The sequence below is a fragment of the Triticum dicoccoides genome, chromosome 5B (genome assembly GCF_002162155.2).
Source record: "Triticum dicoccoides isolate Atlit2015 ecotype Zavitan chromosome 5B, WEW_v2.0, whole genome shotgun sequence".
Taxonomy (NCBI): domain Eukaryota; kingdom Viridiplantae; phylum Streptophyta; class Magnoliopsida; order Poales; family Poaceae; genus Triticum; species Triticum dicoccoides.
In genome coordinates this window covers 407,215,944-407,222,527 of record NC_041389.1, presented here as the reverse complement: position 1 = coordinate 407,222,527, position 6,584 = coordinate 407,215,944, and positions in this window count along the sequence as shown.

Sequence of the window (6,584 nt, the reverse complement as noted above, 5' to 3'; positions counted from 1 at the left end):
ACCTTCTTCTTGTAGACGTTGTTGGGCCTGCAAGTGCACAGGTTTGTAGGACAGTAGCAAATTTCCCTCAAGTGGATGACCTAAGGTTTATCAATCCATAGGAGGCGTAGGATGAAGATGGTCTCTCTCAAGCAACCCTGCAACCAAATAACAAAGAGTCTCTTGTGTCCCCAACACACCCAATACAATGGTAAATTATATAGGTGCACTAGTTCGGCGAAGAGATAGTGATGCAAGTGCAATATGGATGGTAGATATAGGCTTTTGTAATCTGAAATAATAAAAACAGCAAGGTAACTAATGATAAAAGTGAGCGTAAACGGTATTGCAATGATAGGAAATAAGGCCTAGGGTTCATACTTTCACTAGTGCAAGTTCTCTCAACAATAATAACATAGATAGATCATATAACAAGCCCTCAACATGCAACAAAGAGTCACTCCGAAGTCACTAATAGCGGAGAACAAACGTAGAGATTATGGTAGGGTACGAAACCACCTCAAAGTTATTCTTTCGGATCAATCTATAAAAGAGTTCGTACTAGAATAACACCTTAAGATACAAATCAACCAAAACCCTAATGTCACCTAGATACTCCATTGTCACCTCAAATATCCGTGGGCATGATTATACGATATGCATCACACAATCTCAGATTCATCCAACCAACATAAAAGTATTTCAAAGAGTGCCCCAAAGTTTCTACCGGAGAGTCAAGAACGTGTGTGTCGGAGTAATGGGCCATGGGTAGGCTCACCCGAGTCCCTCGATTTATCAAGACTTTGGGCCAGCTCCGCCTAGCTGGACCCCAAGCTGAAGCTCCGCCCTCTGGGGCCGGCTGGCTCAGCGGCCGGCTGCCAGAGGGCGGCCGACCCAAGTCTACGGCGCTCCGAGTGACCGGCTCCTGGCGGCCGCCCTCCAAAGAGGGCGGCAACGGGCAGGCGGCCACCTCACTACTACGGTGCGGCCAAGCCCCCATCGAGAGTACAAGTCAAAGCATGGCTGTAGTGAAGCACGTCGCCTCCAACGCTCGAGACGGGTGTGGCTACAGTGCTCCGTACAGACGGAGATCTCCGCACGACGGAGCACTGTGTCGTATCTACCCTGACGTCGCTCCGGGCAGGCAGAGCCCTGTTCCCCACGACGGCCTGTCGATACGGCCTACCGGAGGCGGGCCCTATCGGGCAGTGACCCTACGGAAGACGGCGGAAGCACGACCAGACGGATTCGGGAGGGGCCGGCCTCCAGCAGGCGGCCGTCCCTTGTCCCGAGGCGAGCACACCATGAAGCTGATAAGACCAGGTGTGTCTACAGTGGCCTCTCGCCAGGCGGCGGGACTGTAGCAACCCTAAGATGACCAAGCCCCCGTCACCAACGACACGGCTACAGTAAGCAGCCACCAACCAGCCGGTGGGGCCCACCAGGCGGCGGCCCCAACAATCTGCGGAGAAGCCGGAGGCTGGAGACACTGACAGCCAGGCCCAGCACCCGGACGAATTACCACTGTACCCCTGGGGGGTAGGCCTATATAAACCCCCCCCCCCAGGTCACCCATGTAAACGGTTCCCACTCCATTAGAACTAGCCACTCCCCTAGAGCAGGAAGAGGGCTAGCCTTGCCTCCTTCTGCCTCTAGCACACAGCTCAAGGAGCACCATTGTATCACTTGTGCCTTAGTGATCATGCGGAGACCCCGCAGAGCAGGACTAGGGGTGTTATCTCCTAGGAGAGCCCCGAACCTGGGTAAAGTACATCGGCGTTCGTGTCTACGCCTTATCCTGCTTCCAGGCACCGGCGATGTTCTACTCGCTCCCACCATGATAAGCCATCCATTGGCATATGTCGCACCCAACCCCCGACATTTGGCGCCCACCATGGGGCAAGGTGCACCGTCTCTCGGAGATCTGCTCTGGACGGGAACCCTGTTCCTTCCTGGCGAGCGAAGCCAGCCCAGCACGCCCGACGGCGTCAGCCCTGACACGCTGCACGTCGCGGAGATCGCTTGCGCGGCGAGCTGCCTCGCCGACCTTGTCGGCGAGATCGACCTCTCCGACGAGCCAGCCTCCGACGCGAGCACTAGCTGCCCTGAGAGCCGCCTCGTCAGCTTCCTCGACCAGCTCCATGTCACCAGCGAGTCTGCTATGGACATGGAGTCCGTCGGCTCGACCGATCCGATGATCGTCGACTCTGACACGGCGTCGCTCGACGCGTTCCCCACCAGCGTGGTGGTCTATGATGAGCCGCCTCCTCGCGAGTACAGTGGCGGGAGCACCGTCACGGAGGTACTTGTCATCAACAGTGAAGAGCACTCGGACGGGCGTGCTCAAGATCCCCTCGAGCCACTCTGCATGACCTCACGGCGCCCATCCCTGAGGGCGCGGACACTGAAGCGCTGGAGGCACGCCACCTCTAGCTTCTCGAAAATGCTGGCCGCCTGGCCATCATGCGCCGGCTTTCGGACGCCTACCGGCGCGAGATGGACCGGGCCGTAGGCGGCACGCCGGCTCCCGAGGGGCCTAGCCGCCTCGGCACAGTTCGGCAGCATGGTGCGACCATCGCCAGCATGTTCGGGGTGGAGCGCCCCGTCTACGCCACGCCTGCGGAGAACATCCAGGCCACCCAGGCGGTAACAGATGAGTTGGACAAATACGACGACGACGAGCGCCGCCACATGACTGAGTGAGTCCAGCAGCTCCTAGATGCGGCTGCCGCGCAGCACGAGGCCGCCTGCCATGCTGAAGTCCCAGCCCGACGAAACAACGAGCCGCCCCCATGCCAAGATCATGGGGAGACCTCCCGGACGCCGACTGGTGGCGCCGGCGGAGGAAAGGGCAACGAGTCGGCTGCCAGCCGCAGTCGGACGCACCTCTCCATCGAGCGGGACGAGGACAGCCGCCCTCGTGCAGTAGAGTGGCGAGGCGACCTGTTGCCTCCCCCGCCTCGTGGAGCAAGGTACCCCACTCTGCCTCCTGTCACGCATCCGACACTCGCCGGGCGCCTTGGCCGTCGAGAGGGAGTCGGAGAGAATGATGCTCGCCATCGGATCGATCATCTCAACCGATCCCTGGCACTTGAAGAAGAAGATGCGCCGGGCCCCCTGTTTCGGCCCCCGAATCAAAGATGAGCCCTTCCCCAAGGGGTTCACCCTCCCGCGAGACACACCCAAGTACACCGGCTCCATGAAGCCGGAGGACTGGCTGGTCGACTACTCCACGGCCGTCAGTATAGCAAACGGCAACAAGCACATTGCCGTGAAATACGTCCCGCTCATGCTTCAAGGCACTGCCCGGACGTGGCTCAACAGCCTGAAGCCCCGCAACATGAACAGCTGGGTTGATTTCACTGAGGTCTTCATCCGCAACTTCACCAGCACCTACAAGCGGACTCCCAAGCCCCGACAGCTCTCCTTGTGCGTCCAAGGGCCCACGGAGTCAACTCGCGACTACCTCACGCGCTGGACCGAGCTGCGCAATTCCTGCGAAGGCGTGCATGAGGGGCAAGCGATCTAGTACTTCACTACCGGGTGCCGAGAGGGCACCCTCCTCAAGCACCGACTCCTCTGCGACGAGCCCGAAACCCTTGATGAGCTGCTGGTCATCGCCGACAAGCACGCCACGACCGACTCCTCCATGAAGGCGGAAATTCTGGTTGATGCGTCCGGCAAGGTGGCACCTCAGGCCCCTCGGACTCCGGCTGGTGACACCAGTTGGCGACAGCAACCAGGTGATAACAAGCGGAAGGCCACCCAACCGGCTTCCACCAGCCGACAGGTGGAAACGGTTGAGGATCAGCAGCCAGAAGGACAGCCGGCCCCCAAGCGGCAGAAGGGCGGCAAATCCAATTGGTTGCCTGCCTTTTCTTACGAGCAAACCTTAGATGCACCATGCAAGTTCCATAGTGGTGCGAAGTCATCCAACCACACCACTCGAAAGTGTCACTGGCTCACCAGAATCGCCAAGGGAGATGGACTCCTGCCTCCTCCGCCTGCCGGACCACCGCCTCCTCAGCCCCAGCAGCCGGCGGCCCGACCAGTCGGTGCCATACAAGACGAGCACTCCGAGGAACACGGAGCATATGTTGTGTTCACCAGCGTGGCCGACGACAGACGCAGCAGACGGCAACAACAACAAGAAGTGCAAGTAGTGGCCACCAACACTCCAGAGTTCATGCATTGGTCCGAGAAGCCTATCAGTTGGAGCAGGGCCGACCACCCGGAAGTGATGCCTTCCCCTGGTTCATATGCCCTGGTCCTAGAAGCGACCCTTGCAACGAAGAGGCGGGCCGCCCGTTTCTCCAGAATCCTGATAGATGGCGGCAGCAGCATCAATATCCTGTACCATGACACAATGGAGAAGTTGGGAATCAAGCAGAAGCAGCTCATCCCCAGTCAGACTGTATTCCATGGCATAGTTCATGGCCTTTCTTGCTCGCCAATCAGCAAGACCCAGATTGATGTCCTCTTCGGAGACAAGAATCATTCCGCTGAGAGCCAGTTTGGTTTGAAGTGGTGGACCTTGAGAGCCCCTACCATGCACTTCTTGGCCGGCCTGCTCTGGCCAAGTTCATGGCAGTCCCCCACTACGCCTACCTCAAGATGAAGATGCCGAGTACCAAGGGGATCTTGATAGTGGTCGGGGACTACAAGAAGTCGGTCGCTTGTGCCGCAGATAGCAGCCGGCTGGCCGAGTCCCTTGTGATTGCAGCCAAGAAGCGGCTCCTTGACCGGGTGGTGGCGTTGGCAGACAAGAAGCCGGAAATGTCACCCACCCCCCAGGAGTCGGAGGTTGAGGGCTCGTTCAAGCCGGCCAACGAAACAAAGAAAATACCCTTGGATCCGGAGCACCCGGAGAGGCACGCTATCGTAGGCACCGGCCTTGACAGCAAATAGAAAAGTGAGCTCGTCAATTTCCTCTGTGAGAATCGGGACATCTTCGCACGGTCTCCCAAAGACATGCCGGGTGTTCTGACGGATTTCGCCGAGCACAAGCTACATGTCCGACCTGACGTCAAGCCGGTCAGGCAGCCCTTGCGCCGCCTATCAGAAGAGAAGAGAAGAGTTGTCGGAGAAGAGATAGCCCAGCTTCTAGCAGCCGGATTCATCATGGAAGTGTTCTTTCCAGAATGGCTGGCCAACCCAGTCCTAGTGTTGAAGAAAAACAAGCAGTGGCGCATGTGCATTGACTACACCAGCCTCAACAAAGCCTGCCCCAAAGATCCCTTCGCTCTGCCAAGGATTGATCAAGTGATAGACTCCACAGCCGGATGCGAGCTGTTGAGTTTTTTGGATGCATACTCCGGGTATCACCAGATAAAGCTGAACCCGGCCGACAGGATGAAGACCGCCTTCATCACGCCGTTTGGAGCCTTCTACTACCTGACCATAATGTTCAGCTTGAGAAACACCGGCGCCACATTTCAGTGTTGCATGCAGAAGTGTCTCCTCAAGCAACTCAGCAGAAATGCCCATGTATATGTTTATGATGTGGTGGTGAAGACGGAGAAGCGTGGCTCTGCTAGAAGACCTTAAGGAGACTTTTGAGAATTTGCGCCGATTCCAGATCAAGCTCAACCCGGAGAAATGTGTCTTTGGAGTTCCGGACGGCCAGCTTCTCGGCTTTCTGGTCTTAGAGCGCGGCATAGAATGCAACCCCGTGAAGATCAAGGCAATTGAGATGATGAAAGTACCCACCCGACTACTGGACGTGCAGAAATTCACCGGCTGCCTAGCCTCAGTCAGCCGTTTCATCAGTCGGCTGGGCGAGAAGGCTCTTCCCCTGTATCAACTCATGAAGAAGACCACTTTTTTCGAGTGGAACGACAAGGCGGACGAAGCATTTCTCCAACTCAAGAAGATGTTGGCAACCCCACCTATCCTGGCGGCTCCGACTGAGAAGGAGCCCATGCTCCTCTACATTGCAGCCACCAGTCGGGTTGTTAGCGTAGTCATGGTAGTAGAGCGCAAGGAGGAGGACAGAGCATTGCCGGTCTAGAGACCAGTGTATTACTTGAGCAAAGTATTGTTCGCCTCCAAGCAAAACTACCCCCATTACCAGAAGATGTGTTACGGCGTGCACTTTGCCGCCAAGAAGCTGAAGCCTTACTTTCAATAGCATCCAATAACCGTTATCTGCACAGCTCCACTTGCTGAGATCATTGGGAGCAGAGACGCCTCCGGCCGAGTGGCCAAGTGGACTATTGATCTGGCCCCTTACACCATCTACTACCAGCCTCACACCGCCATCAAATCACAAGTGTTGGCCGACTTCCTCGTCGATTGGGCCGAGACCCAATATTTGCCGCCTGCACCAGACTCCACTCATTGGCGGATGCATTTTGATGGTTCCAAAATGCGCACTGGTCTGGGAGCCGGCGTCGTCCTCATCTCTCCCAAGGGCGACAAGCTCAAATACGTGTTGCAAGTCCACTTCGCCGCCTCCAACAACGTAGCAGAATATGAGGCACTCATACACGGGCTCCGGCTTGCCAAGGAACTCGGCATTCGTCGGATCCTGTGTTATGGTGACTCCGACTTGGTGGTCCAGCAGTCGTTAGGCGACTAGGACGCCAAGGATGCAAACATGGCAA